The sequence below is a fragment of the Phoca vitulina genome, unplaced genomic scaffold (genome assembly GCF_004348235.1).
Source record: "Phoca vitulina isolate PV1807 unplaced genomic scaffold, GSC_HSeal_1.0 scaffold6, whole genome shotgun sequence".
Lineage (NCBI taxonomy): Eukaryota > Metazoa > Chordata > Mammalia > Carnivora > Phocidae > Phoca > Phoca vitulina.
Window position 1 is genome coordinate 38,715,683 of NW_022589709.1, and position 15,797 is coordinate 38,731,479.

The window sequence follows — 15,797 nt, forward strand, 5'->3', positions numbered from 1 at the left end:
AATTAGATGTCCTCTCAAATCTGCCAGAATGGGAGAATGGGTAGTATCAAATAGATGAGAAATAACAAGATAAGAAATAACAATATTTGAAGAAAAAGGAACACTTGTGGTGGGAATATAATTGGTTCAACCACTAGGGAAAACAGTATGGAGGTTCCTTAAAAAATTAAAAATAGACCTACCATGTGACCCAGCAATTCCACTTCTGAGTTTTTATCCAAAGAAAATAAAAACATTAGTTCAAAAAGATGTAAGCGCCTCTATGCTTATCACAGCATTATTTACAATAGCCAAAATATGGAAGCAACTTAAGTGCCTACTGATAGATAAATGGATAAAAAGATATGAGATATATATATATGATGTATATATATCACATATATATATCACATATATACACACACACACACACACATATATATACACACATACACACAATGAAATATTACTCAGCCATTAAAAAAGAATGAAATCTTGCCATTTGCAACAATACAGATGGACCTAGAATATGTTATGCTAAGTGAAATAAGTCACACAGAAAAAGACCAATACCATATGATTTCACTTTTATGTGGAACCTAAAAACAAAACAAAGGAATAAATTAAACAAAGCAGAAATAGATGCATAGCTACAGAGAACAATCTGGTGGTTCCCAGAGGGAGGGCAGAGGGAATATGGGTGAAATAGGAAAAGAAGATTAAAAGGTATAAACTTCCAGTTATAAATAAGACAGAGATACAATGTATGGTATTGAGAATATATTGGTTAATAATATGTAACAACTTCGTATGGTGACAGAAGCTAGATTTATGGTAGTGATCACATCATAATGCATATAAATGTTGTATCACTATGCTGTACACCTGAAATTAATATAATGTTGTATGTCAACTACACTTCAATTTAAAAAAAGAAAAAAAGAATATAGAGAAAAACATGAGCATAATGAGGAGAGACATAACAGATATTATCAAAATTAAAACAAACAAAAATGAATGGAACTCCTAGAGATGAAAACTACAATGTCCTAGATGAGATTAAAAATATGCTAGATGAGGGGCGCCTGGGTGGCTCAGTCGTTAAGCGTCTGCCTTCGGCTCAGGTCATGATCCCAGGGTCCTGGGATTGAGCCCCGCATCGGGCTCCCTGCTCAGCGGGAGGCCTGCTTCTCCCTCTCCCACTCCCCCTGCTTGTATTCCCTCTCTCGCTGTCTCTCTGTCAGATAAATAAATAAAATCTTTAAAAAAAAAAAATATGCTAGATGAGATTAACAGATCATACAGTGAAGAAAAGATCTGTGAACCTGAAGACACAGCATGAGAAATTATTACATATGAAGCCAAGAAAGGAAAAGATAGTAAATAAACAGAGATCAGTGACTTGTGGGACAATAGCAAGTGGTCTAATAATTTGCAATCTCAGTCTCACAAAGAAGGGGAAAAAGAAAGAACAGATTTAAAGAAAGAGTAACCACACACTTTCCAAATTTGATAAAAATTATAAAAGCAGGCCAAAGAGTGTCAATGTAGCCCAAAGTAATAAACAGAAAGAAATATATAATCAGGCACATCATAATTTAATTGCTAAAAACCTGTGATAAAGAGATGATCTTAAAAGCATTTAGGGATGGGGGAAGAACATGACCTAAAGAGTAACAAAAACAAGAATATTAAACAAATTTCTCATTAGAAACTCTCCAAGCTAGAAGTAAAGAGAGTAACATGTTTAAAATACTGAAAGAAAAATAAAATACTGAAAGAAAACTAGAATTCTATACCCAGTGACACTATCTTCCAAAATGAAGGTAAATTAATGAAGACTTGCAAACAAACAAAAGTTGGGAGACTCAATTGCCATTAGATCTGGACTATTAGAATTCTTGAAGGAAGTTCTTCAGAAAGAAAGAAAGTGATGCTAGATGAAAATATGGAAACACAAAGGAATAAAGAGCACCAGATCTGTGACTATAGGGACAGATATACAAGCTATTTTTCTTGCTTTTTCAATCTCTTTAAAGAATAATTTACTCTTTAGAGAAAAAAATAATATATCATATAGAGTTCATAAAATGTCGAAATAAAATATATGACAAAAATTGCACAAAGGATAGGAGAACCAAAGAAAATGTCCTATTATAAAGTTCTTTCACTATACATGAAGAGGTATAATATTATTTGAAGGTACTCCATTATACATTAAAGATTAATATTTTAAACCCTAGAGCAACCACTAAGATAAAACAGAGACATAGAGCTTACAATCCAATAACACAGATGAAATTAGTTAACTTTTGAGTTAACTCAAAAAAATGTAGAAAAAAGAAAACATGGAACAAAGAATAAATAAAAAATAGCCCTTACACCTTCCACAAAAATAACTCATCATGGATCATGGACCTAAATGCAAAACACAAAACTATAAAACTACTGAGGAAAACAGAAGAAAAACTAATGAACTTTTTAAATATATGGCAATGACATTAAATAAAACATAAAAGGCACAAAGGCACAACCCCTGGAAGTAATAATAATTTGGACCTCATTAAATTTTAAAACTTCTGCTCTGCAAAAGACACAGTCAAGAGAACAAGAAGACAAGTTACAAACTGGGAGAAAATATTTGCAAAGACCTATCTGATAAAGGACTATTATCCAAAATATGCAAACTTTTAAAACTCAACAGCAAACAAAAAATAGGTTCAAGACCTGAACAGACACCTCACCAAGGAAGATATACAGATAACAAACATATGAAAAGATGCTCCACATTATATGTCATGAGAGAAATACAAATTAAAACAACAGTGAGATATCACTGCACATCCATTAGAATGGCCAAAATCCAGAACACTGACAACACCAAATGCTAGCAAGGCTGTGGAGCAACAAGAATTCTCATTCACTGATGGTGAAAATGCAAAATTGCACAGTCCCTCTGGAAGACAGTTTGGCAGCTACTTACAAAACTAAACATACTCTTACCATATGATCCAATCATCATGCATATTGGTATTTAGCCAAAGGAGCTGAAAACTTATGTCCATACAAAAACCTGCACACTGATGTTTATAGTAGCTTTATTCATAATTGCCAAAACTTGGAAGCAACCAAGATGTCCTTCAGTAGGTGAACAGATAAGTAAACTATGGTACATCCAGACAAAGGAATCTTATTCAGCACTAAAAAGAAATGAGCCAACAAGTCATGAAATGACATGGGGGAACCTTAAATACATTTTACTAAGTGAAAAGGCTACATACTGTATGATTACAACTATTTGACATTCTGAAAAAAGCATAACTGTAGAGAGAGATGATGAGAGAATCAGTGGTTACCACAGACTGGGAGAGAGGAAAAGATGAGTGTGCAGAGAAAAGAGGAGTTTTAGGGCAGTAAAACTATTCTATAGTATACTGTAATAGTGGATATGTGTCATTGTACATTTGTCCAAACCCAAAAACTCTATAGCACCAGGAGTGACTCCAGTATAAACGATGGACTTTGGGTAATAATGGTGTGTCAGGATAAGTTCATCAATTGTAGTAAACACACCATTCTGGTGTGGGATGTTGATAGTGGGGGAAGCTGGGGTGGAGATGCCAAAGGTATGTAGATTCTGTAGTTTCTGCTCCATTTTGTTAGGAATCTAAAACTGCTCTTTAAAAAAGTAAGTCTACGGGGCGCCTGGGTGGCTCAGATGGTTGGGCATCTGCCTTTGGCTCAGGTCATGATCCCGGGGTCCTGGGTTCACGTCCTGCATCAGGCTCCCTGCTCCTTGGGGAGCCTGCTTCTCCCTCTGCCTCTGCCTCTCTCTCTGTGTGTCTCTCATGAATAAATAAATAAAATCTTTAAAAAAAAAAAAAGGAAGTCTACCTTCAAATTTAACAATACATTTCAATGTGATCATATAGAAAATTCTATTAAATACAAATGGCCTAAAAGCCTAAATTTAAAGGCAGAGTTGTCAAATTATATATATATTTTTTAAAGATTTATTTATCTGAGAGAGAGAAAGAGAGAACGTGTGGGGAGGGGCAGAGGGAGAGAATCTTCAAGCAGACTCCCCACTGAGTGCAGAGCCAAATGGGGGGCTCAATCCCACGACCCATGAAATCATGACCTGAGCAAAAACCAAGAGTCGGATGCTTAACCAACTGAGCCACCCAGGCACCCCTCAAATTATATGTTTTAAAAAGACAAACCAACTATATACTCCATACAAGAAATCCACTTTAAGTATAATGACACAGATAAAATAACATGATGGAAACCAATCATAAGAAAGCTAGAGCTTATTTCCAAACAAAGTAGTTTTCAGAACAAGATATACTACCAGATATAAAGAAGAATATTTCATAATGGCAAAATGGTTAATTCACCAACAGAACATGATAATCCTAAATACCTATGTACCTAAAAATGGAGCTTCAAAGTATATGAAGCAAAAACTGGTTTAACTAAAAGTGGAAATAGAGAATTCTCAATTTCAGTTGGAAATTTCAACACTCCTCTCTTGGTAATTAACAAATAGACAGAAAAGTCAGTAAGGATATATTCTACTTGATCTAATTGATCCTCCATCTCAATAAAACAGAAAACACATTCTTTTCAAGTACACATGGAGCACTCAACAAGATCCACCATATTTCTGGCCATAAAACAAATCTCAAAAATTTTTAAGGATTGAAATCACACAAAGTATGTTTTCTCAGTGTGGCAGGCAAAACAATGGACTCGTAAAGATGTGTACTAACTCCCGAAGCCTGTAAATACATTAGGTTACATGGAAGATAGGAATTGGGGTCACCAATGAAATTAAGACTGCTAATTTAGTGACCTTAAAATACAGACAGTACCTGGATTTTTCAGGTGAACCCAATGTTATCTACAAGGTCCTTAAAAGTCGGAGAAGATAGAAGAGGGAGAACCAGAAGGATAGCAACATGAGGACTCAACACAACGTTGCTGATTCTGAAGATGGAGGAAGAGACCCATGAGCCAAGGATTATGGAGAGCCTCTAAAAGCTGGAAAGAGCAAGGAAATGGATTCTCCCCTAGAGACGCCAGAAAAAAATATAGCTTTACTGTCATCTTGATTTATTTTGAAACAACAGTGTGTATAATGCATCTTTCCAGTAATATTTCCTTTCATCAAGATATGGTAAATTTATGTGTAGAAGCATATTGGACAAGCCATGAGCTTAACTGCTTGAAACTACACTGTGTATAAACCATCCCTCAAGTAACATCTTCTTTCATTAAGATATAAGTGTTTTTAAACTTATATGTAGAAACATAGGGAAAAAGTCATGTGCCTCCCTCCCCACCAGCTGCCTTTCTAGTATGATACCCTTTTTCATCCACATTTGTGTTTCAGGTGTAAAGAGAAGAGAGTGAAGAGGGAGCAGAGCTTTTGTCTATTGGTCTCCCTGGACTTAAGAGAGGGAGGATGCAAGGCCAAGAATGTTATGATTCTCAAAATGGTTTATTACCCAGAACTCTCTGGGTCAGTCAAGAACCATTTCCAAATAAGGAAATGGAGGGAAGGCTTCCTAAGGGAAGACTTCCTGTCCCCAAGGAAGTGAACCTCAAGAAGGGTGATGAGACTGAGGCTGCTTCCCTGACTCCAGTTGGCAGCAATGAACTCCATTCCCCAGGCATCTGTCACCTCTACTCTTTTTAACTGTAACACCTCCATTTGTATTACATACGGTGTATGGGCATTGATGAGGTCATAGTATCATCTATGGGATTTTTTTCAGTGTAAATCAAGTATAAGAAGAAACTATGGGACTCTGAGCTTTGCTTTTGAGAATTTACAGTGGGCAAATAGGTATCATCAAACCAGTTTTTACTCTTTCTGACCCAGGTGAAAACGCTCAGAATTTTACACTATGAATTCACATTTATAACCCTTACAGGTGGGCCTTCAGGCCTGGTTCTTGACAACGATGTCTTCCACAACTCAAACTCCCTCTGCTCCTCTCACATAACTGGCCCACTCCTGCATTTTCACTCACACAGGTTCTTGCAGAAGCTGAAAACTGAGAGTCCCCATTCTTTTTTTCATTTAGATGTGACCAGCCTAGTAATTTATGTTCATCAATTGTCTGTATATCTGTATTTTATGAAAGCATCTGAGTAGGGATACAAATATTACACCTTTCCCAAAAATTAAGTTGGAAAAAATGTCTTTGTAATTTTTTTAAAAAAAGCAGAGCCCTCTTTTTCAGCAGTTTTGATCAGGAAGGTGTCGATTTTACATTTTTGTCCTTGCTCCCAATGAAATGGATAAACAAAAATAAAACCAGAGAATACCATCTACTCATGGATTGCTGTTGTGTTAGCCAGTCTGAAAGCTCACATCAATTTTTATATAACTGTCTTTTAGCTCCTCCTTTGACAGAGCAGGCTTTGTTCTGCCCTGTTCCTCTTCTGACTGTTTCTTGTGCATTTTCCTCCTCCTCCCTCCTTTGTTAGAATAGGTATATCAGCTGTATAAGTAAAGGAAGAAAACAGTACTTCGAATCTTTGGCATTTATGTAGAGCTGCAGTTGAACACTGCTGAAAATGCAGGCTTTTGTAAGAGTGTGATCTTTACTGATGCACTCACAAGTACCCGATTTATTTTAGCTATTTTAATAGTATTTGCTCAATAAATATGCAAGCTGTAAAAAAAAAAGAAAGAAAGAAAAGAAAAAGTCATGTGCTTAATGCTTGAAACTACACTGTGTATAAACCTTTTTTCAAGTAACATCTTTCATCACAATATAAGTAGTTTGGGTTTTTTTTATTTCTTTATTAATTTTTTATTTCAATCTCAGTGTAGTTAACATAAAGTGTAATATTACTTTCAGGTATACAATATAGTGATTCAACACTTCCATACATCACTCAGGGCTCATCACAAGGGCACTCCTTAATCCCCATCATCTATTTAACCTATCCCCCCACCCACCCACTTCCCCTCTGGTAGCCATCAGTTTATTCTCTATTGTTAAGAGTCTGTTTCTTGATTTGTCTTTTTTTTTTCCTCCTTTGCTCATTTGTTTTGCTTCCTAAATTCTACATATGAATGAAATCATATAGTATTTGTCTTTCTCTGACTGACTCATTTCACTTAGCATTACACTCTCTAGCTCCATGAAGGTCATTGCAAAGGCCAAGATTTCACTCTTTTTATGGATGGATAATATTCATCCATGATATATATATACATATATATATATATATATATATATATATATATATCACACCTTCATCCATGTATGGATAATATAATATGATATAATATAATATTCATCCATATATATTCATCCATAATATATATATATTATATATATCTCACATCTTCATCCATTCATCCATTTTCACCTGTGAGACCTATTTTATAATTCTCAACTACTGAACTGAAAGATAATAAACTTATGGTGTTTTCAGCCATTAAGTTTGTTTTAATTTATTACATAGCTACCATAGGGAACTAATACAACCATGATATAATTAAACCAAAAATAAGGAACAGAAATTTATCAGAAATAATCCCTAAATATTTTCAAATTAAGCAACACACTTCTAAATAACCCACAGGTCAAAGACGAAAATTCCAGGAAAATTTAAAAATATCCAGGTTCAAATACACAGGTGAACTTCATCTCTCTGTAATACGCACATTGAAATCTAGAAAAATGCTATATATATTAATTTTTTCTTCAAGTTGAGAGTGAACACAAATATAAACTATAGTCTTTAGGTAATGATAATGTGTCAACACAGGTTCAGCAAAGGTAACAAATGCACCACTCTGGTGGGGGATGTTGATAAAGGGGGAAGCTATGCATGTGTGGAAGCAGGGATACATGGAAAATCTCTACACCCTCCCCTCAATTTTTCTGTGAAATAAACCTTCTCTAAATAATAAAATCTATTTAGAATTAAAATTAAAAATTAATTTTTATTTTAAAATAAATAAAGGTGTTATATTAAAAAAATAAAGCTGAATAAAGTTGTCATATTAAAACAAATTGAATGCTGCTTTCCCAGCATGGAAAGAGCTTAAAAATTTTACTATACAGATATAGACACCACCTAATATTGGAGCTTGCCCTTTTCATATTGTAGGTTCTTAAAAGATGCACATTACTTGATTTTTCTATAAAACTTGCATGCACTTCATGAAAAAGAAACATGAGTAGGGCATGACTTATTCATGAATGGCACCCTTAGCCTGATATGGGGCAGCAAGTATGCTGTCATAGGCATAACTTACTGCTACAAAATTTCCTTTGCTGCAATTATTAAAATTTGGTCTTCTCTACCTTCCAAGTCAACTTGATTCCAAGCATTAAGAATTTTCCTAAATTTCAGCAAATATTTCATAATTAAAACATAAAATACATTTGCTAAAAAGATAAGTACAAGTACAGTTTATTTTATTTTTAAAAGGCAGACAATTTCAGGAAGTACTATTATTTAGAATATAAGCACCTAGTTTATAATATAGTACTACATGATGCTCTACCTGCCAATCCTGAATGAATAGAGTCAGAGACAGTAGGGACAGAATGCATGGTGTCATTGAAGGAAAAATACATACATATCAAACTCAAATATGTGAAATATCAATTTACAGTTACAGAATAAGAAGATCCATATTTTTACATAAAATATGACGCCTATTTAAGATGGAATAAGTTCTTCTTAATAAAAAGAAGCTTCCTGACACGCACTTATGTTCTTATATCAGTAATATTTTAGGACCTTCTCCCTTTACTATATACTTTCTCTTTGCCATGTCAGTCTTTCAACAACACTGACTTGCTCTCGGTAAGTTTATCAAAAAATTATTATTGAAAATAAGTTGATTCAGCTTTAGTGTAAAAATTTATGTATAAAATATATATATGTATGTGTATTTGTCATTATTTGCTTTATAGTAATAAGCAGATTTGAAATTTCCTTGTCAGAATTTCATTGCTTTTTAGATACTGTGGTAATTCAACATTCATCTTGTACCCGAAAGAGCACAATATGGGCCTGACAAGATCTAATGTGATCTCAAGGACTCAAAGCTAAGTATCTCTAAACTTCAAAAAACAGTAATAAAAACAGAAAGGTAATAATATACTTTGAACTAAGTTCTAGGATATCCGATGGACCCCATGGCAAAGTACAAACAAGAGAATTTTTTCCTCAGAACATCTGGATAGCAGGCTCAAGAAGAGAAAAGGTTTTAAGTTTCCTCCCTATTTCTTTTTACTTTCAATCCATGAAGTCACTATTTGTTTTTTTTTTTTGGTTTTTGTGGTTTTTTGGGTTTTTTTTTTTTGTTTTTTAAAGATTTTATTTATTTGACAGAGAGAGAGAGAGCACAAGTAGGCAGAACAGCAGGGAGAGGGAGAGGAAGAAGCAGGCTCTCCACTGAGCAGGGAGCCCGACGTGGGGCTCGATCCCAGGACCCTGGGATCATGACCTGAGCCGAAGGCAGCCGCTTAACCAACTGAGCCACCCAGGCACCCCGAAGTCACTATTTGTTAATGGTTATTATATATGGCCCTGCACAAGCTATTATGATTGCTACAGAAGCTCCTCAAGAGAGAAACTTATTGTATCAATATGTACAACAACATGAAGCAACTGATGCTAAGAAATTAAGTTAATCTAGGGAGCCATTCCTGAGAACTGAGTCCGCTTCGTAGTGCTACAAGCTGAGACACACTGCCATGTATTTTATTTTAGTATCTCTAAAAAAAATACGTAAGCTGATGTGGAAAATCATTACTACTTCCACTATTAACTTTGTTACTTGTATGGGAATACATCAATGCATTACAGTGAAATTTAACGTGTAATGTTTGGAAGGAAAAGGAAGGAAAGGGAAGGAGAGGAGACAAAGAAAAGAAAGGGAAAAAAGTGAGCATTCTAGAGACATTATCTCCACTAACTCTTGTAAGAAATGAGGGAGAAATATATGAAAAAACCTAGCATGGAATTATTACCTTTCCCAAAGTAAATATATAACAAAACTGGTATTTAAACACAGGTCTTTGCTGAACCTAAAGTCATGCTCTTTCCTCATTCCAGGATACCCTCTCCTGCCACCTACTTTTTGGTTTAAGAAATAATATCAACTCATGCTTGAAACCAAGTTCTGCAGTGGGGATGTGTGCCCAACCATTCAACAAATATCTTTTCCTTCTCTGACCACAGTAAATGACAGGGAGATTTCTCACCTTCTAGTTAGTATCCATTAGCAAGCAACACTCTGGAAGCCTAGTCCTCAAAAAACCACAATGCAACAAATGTGTTGAAGATAATGCACAGCAGTACTGTAGAATGCCTCACCTCCTGCTTTTTTCTCCCTCTAGGTTTGTCACCCACCATTATTTATTATTTATATATATCATAAATGTAAAACTCTGTTGATGGGAGGAAAGACTGTGCCAGAAAGGTCATAGATTTAGTTCACTTCCTGTTCTTTAAACAGTTCTTTGATATATTAGCTTTTTTAAAAAAAATTAACCAGTACATTTTTTTGAGTGCCTAACTGCAGGAAAACCCATCAACCTTTAATGACTTGTTGGAACATTTTCAAATGTGTAAGAAATATATAAACATAATTAATATTTTGCTAAGGTAATAAACTTTAACATTTTTTAAAGATTTATTTATTTATTGGGGGGGACAGAGGGAGAGAGAGAATCTTAAGCAGACTCCCCACTGAGCACAGAGCCCAATGTGGGGCTTGATCTCACAAACCTGAGATCATGACCTGAGCCAAAATCAAGAATCAGACGCTTAACTGAGTGAGCCACCCAGGTGCTCCTAAACTTTCACACTTTCAATGAACTTTTGCCTAATAAAGAGGTCAAGTCTCTTTTGAAAGATGAGTCACAAAGTGTCACTGAGTGTCACAAACCTCAACAGCAAAAGCAAAATTAAATTAATTGTTCAATATTTTGAGTTTGATCTGGGTAAAACAACACATATTACTAAAAAAAATAACACTATTACCTACCCCTAATTTTGGGCCCATAACCCAGACTGGAACTCTTTTCCTAGCAGACACACTAAAACATGGAGGTAAGTAGTTGTTGTAGTATCCAGGAGTGGAAAAGTGGGGATGGACCTGGGGTGCTATGTGCATTTAGTCGCAGGGGGTTAGGGGAGTACACAATGATAACCATCTCGAAATATGTAGGACATTCTTTATAAGGAAGAATTGCCCACCAAAATGTCAACAGCACCCTATTAAAAACACCACATGGGCTTTTAAAAAAAAATAGAACAATCTTAGCCCAGTCTATAAAGCCTTATTCAACTTTCAGAGTGTTTTAAAATAAACTTCAATGGAGTATGTGTGCTCCAAGATGACAGACATAGCCATACTATCTTCTTCAACCTATCTTTGTGACTCAGTTGCCTGTCAGTCACCTAGAGACACTTAAAGAAAGCTGAAAACCTCTAAATCCTGAGCAGTCTACACCCACATAAATGGGGGTGGCTCCATTCAGGTTAGGTAAATGGTACATTCTCTAAAATTCTTTTAGTTCTGGACATATATTTCAATCACAGATCCTGAAATCTTGAACAGGACTTTTTCTGCATTAGTACTCAGGAAGAGTAACAGATAGGTAATATATTCTTAAATAATATGAAAATTTAATAGTTTTTAAAAAAGGAGTCTTTCTATAGATAATTTTGTGTTAGTTCAGTCTCCAAAGTCCATAGGCAAGAGATCTACAACTGTACTAGAAATGTTGGTATTGGTGGCTTTCTCTTTGTGATATCTCAAGATGAAGTGAGCAGCCCCTAAGTCTCCCTCATTGGAGACAGAGAGAACATGTATTCATTTTCTTCTGTGTCAATTCAGATTTATTATTTATACATATGAAACTATTTGTTTTCTTATTTAAACTTCTAATTTAAGAATCATTTTATTAGTGTCCAGTTTTATTGCAAATTCTCAATTACATGCTGTAATTCCTTATCAAGATTATAAAATAATTTCTCAAATCTATGATAATTGCTAAACTCTTTGGCTTAACCTTATTTTATCTCTTTAAATGGACTTCAGATTTTAATTCTAACTCATGCCCTCTGAGGCAAGCAAAATGATAAATACAAGAATGTTTGAAGACAAAGCTAAACAACATCCTGTTCCAACAATGCCCATTTCCCCATTAATTCTTTCATTCCCCCTTATCATGACAAGTGACTGGCACTAAGAGTGTGGCAACTTTCACAGGCATACATAAATAGATAAGTACATATACCAGCATATACATGATGCTGGGAGTTTTGATTCATTTTTGTTTTCATTATTTATACTAAAATAGAATCATTAAGTACCCCAAACATGCACAATTTCATTCATAATATATCCTGAAGTCAGTACATATAGATCTCCTACATATCCTACAAGTCAGTAAATATAGCTCTCTTAATATATTTAATTGAAATGAATGGGAAGGAATGAAAATTATCAGACTTCTTGGATATTATGGGACAGAACCACAGAGCTGTTCAGCTGCAAATAGGCACAATTCTTCAAAACAAAGGAAGAATGACCCTGAAGGAGATTCAGAGATCAGGGCTGCCTCATCAGTTAGAAAAGCAAGGACCATCATCTCACTTTCCACAGGCCAGATGACCTCTGCCCAAAGCCATGAGGACAGGGCCCGACCCAAAGTAGTGGAGCAGAGCTGCTCAGCAGAGGCCAAGGAACCCTGCCTGAAGCATGCTGGGGCAGGACGGTCACCACAGCAGGCCCAAAAAGCAGGACTGCCACCCTAGTGGATCTTGAAGGCAAAGCTTCAAGTCAAAGGGGATGAGTCTCAGGAAAGGAAAAGATGGTGGAGGAGTAGGGGACCGTATTCCAACCAGTCCCCGGAATTGAGCTGGATATCTACGAGACCACTCTCAACACCCATGAAATCAGCCTGAGATGTAAGAAGATAGATCTGGATCTCTACAAACAAAATATCGCAGGCAGTTGGTTTCAAGGTGTGAACTGGGGAGCCATGATTCCGAGGGCAGATATCGGAGGATAAACAGCAGGGGGAGGGAGCCTGGCCTCTGGAATCCTACACCGCAGGTAAGCGAAAGCCTCCCACGCTAGGGATGGGGCACAGACTTGCATACCAGTAACTGTGAAGAAAGGACTATAGGGCAGCCCCCCAGATGGAAACCCTGAGAGGAGGGGCCACATGTGCAAACTAGGGGTGGCTGGCGGTTTTAGAAGCACAAGGGGCAGAGACGTGCCCTGACCTGGAGGTGAGGACTGGGAGTGCTGCTGAGGGGCGCACAACCCAGGACGCTGCAGTTTATAGCAGCACAGACAGAAATGGAGATAATGTGGCCTGGAGAGCTCATTGAAGAACAGACTGTGATCTCTCTGCTCTGAGGCAGAAGGTTGGAAATGGTCTCTTCTGTTCTGACTCTTGGAAGAGACACAGAAAGCCGCCGGGGAAAGCCCCAGAGAACAAAAGCCCCCAAATATGGGTTTCACTGAGCCTATCCCCTGCCACAGGGGGCAGGGCAACTCTGCCCAAACAGGGTTGCCTGAGTAAGAGCGCGGCAGGCCCCTCCCCCAGAACACAGGCTAGGAAAACAAGAGGCCAGCAACCTTAAGGTCCCTAGAAAACAGTTGCATCTTGCTTGGGTTGTGGTCAATAATTTGGACTCCATACATTGCCTCAACCACCCCTCAACAGAATGACTAGGAGGAGGAACCCCCAAAATAGGAAAGACTCAGAGACTGTGACTCCTTCTGCCACAGATTTACAAATGGACACAGATATAACCAAGATGTCAGAGATGGAATTCAGGGTAGCAATTGTGAAGACAATACCTAGAATGGAGAAATCGATTAATAGCAACATAGAGTTTCTAAGGGCAGAAATGAAAGTTAAATTGGCAGAATTTAAAAATGCTATCAATGAGAGCCAATCTAATCTAGATAATCTAACACCTAGGGTAAACAAGGCAGAAGAACGAATTAGTGATCTAGAAGACCAATTAATAGACAAGAAGGAAAAAGAGGAGGCCAGGGAAAAACAACTCAAAATCCATGAAAATAGAATCAGAGAAATAAGTGACACGATGAAACGTTCCAATGTCAGAATTTTGGGAATCCCTGAGGGGGTGGAGAGAGAGAGAAGACTAGAAGATATATTTGAGCAAATTGTAGCTGAGAACTTCCCTAATCTGCGGAATGAAACAAACATTCGTGTCCTAGAGGCAGAGAGGACCCCTCCTAAGATCAAGGAAAACAGGCCACCACCCCAGCATGTAATAGTAAAACTCGCAAATCTTAGAACCAAGGAAAACCATCTTAAGGGCAGTGAGGGGGAAGAGATTCATTACGTACAGAGGGAGGAACATCAGAATAATGTCAGACCTATCCACAGAGACCTGGCAAGCCAGAAAAGCCTGGCAAGACACATTCAGGGTACTAAATGAGAAGAACAGGCAGCCAAGAATACTCTAGCCAGGAAGGCTGTCATTTAGAATGGATGGAGAGATGCAGAGCTTCCAAGACCAGCAGAAACTGAAAGAATATATGACCACTAAGCCGGCCCTGCAAGAAATATTAAGGGGGATTCTATAAAAGGAGAAAGACCCCAAGACCGATATAGAACAGAAATTTACAGGGACAATCTATTAAAAAAAGGTCTTCACAGGCAACATGATGACAATAAATTCATATCTTTCAATAATCACTCTCAACGTGAATGGCCTAAAGGCTCCCATAAAACGGTACAAGGTTGCAGATTAGATCAAAAGACAGGACCCACCCATATGCTGTCTACAAGACACTCATTTTGAACCTAAAGATACATCCAGACTGAAAGTGAAGGGATGGAGATCCATCTTCCATGCCAACGGACCTCAAAAGAAAGCTGGGGTAGCAATTCTTATATCAGACGAATTAGATTTTAAACTAAAGTCTGCAGTAAGAGACACAGAAGGACACTATATCATTCTTAAAGGGTCTATCCAACAAGAAGATCTAACAATTGTAAATATCTACGCCCCCAACATGGGAGCAGCCATCTACCTAAGCCAACTGTTAACCAAAATAAAGAGTCATATTGACAGCAATACGTTAATTGTAGGAGACCTCAATATTCCACTCTCAGCAATAGACAGATCATCTAAGCAGAAAATCAACAAAGAAACAAGAGCTTTGAATGACACACTGGACCAGATGGACCTCATAGAGATATACAGAACATTCCACCCTAAAACAACAGAATACTCATTCTTCTCGAATGCACATGGAACTTTCTCCAGAATAGACCATATACTGGGTCACAAATCAGGTCTCAATCGATACCAAAAGATTGAGATTATTCCCTGCATATTCTCAGACCACAATGCTCTAAAACTGGAACTCAATCACAAGAAAAAATTTGGCAGAAATTCAAACACTTGGAAGCTAAAGACCACTCTGCTCAAGAATGTTTGGGTCAACCAAGAAATCAGAGAAGAACTTAAACAATTCATGGAAATCAATGAGAACGAAAACACATCGGTCCAAAACCTACGGGCTACTGCGAAAGTGGTCCTAAGGGGGAAATACATAGCCATCCAAGCCTCACTCAAAAAAATAGAAAAATCCCGAATTCACCAACTAACTCTACACCTTAAAGAACTAGAGAAAAGCAACACATGGTGCCTAAGCCACGCATTAGAAGAGAAATAATTAAGATTAGAGCAGAGATCAATGAATTAGAAACCAGAAACACAGAAGATCAGATCAACAAAACTAGAAGCTGCTTCTTTGAAAGAAT

At 36.9% G+C, this 15,797-nt stretch overlaps 1 pseudogene; it reads left to right on the forward strand.

Moving 5' to 3' along the window:
• The first annotated feature begins 5,480 nt into the window (after positions 1-5,480).
• On the forward strand, positions 5,481-5,683 carry LOC116631935 (annotated as a pseudogene).
• The last annotated feature ends 10,114 nt before the right edge of the window (positions 5,684-15,797 follow it).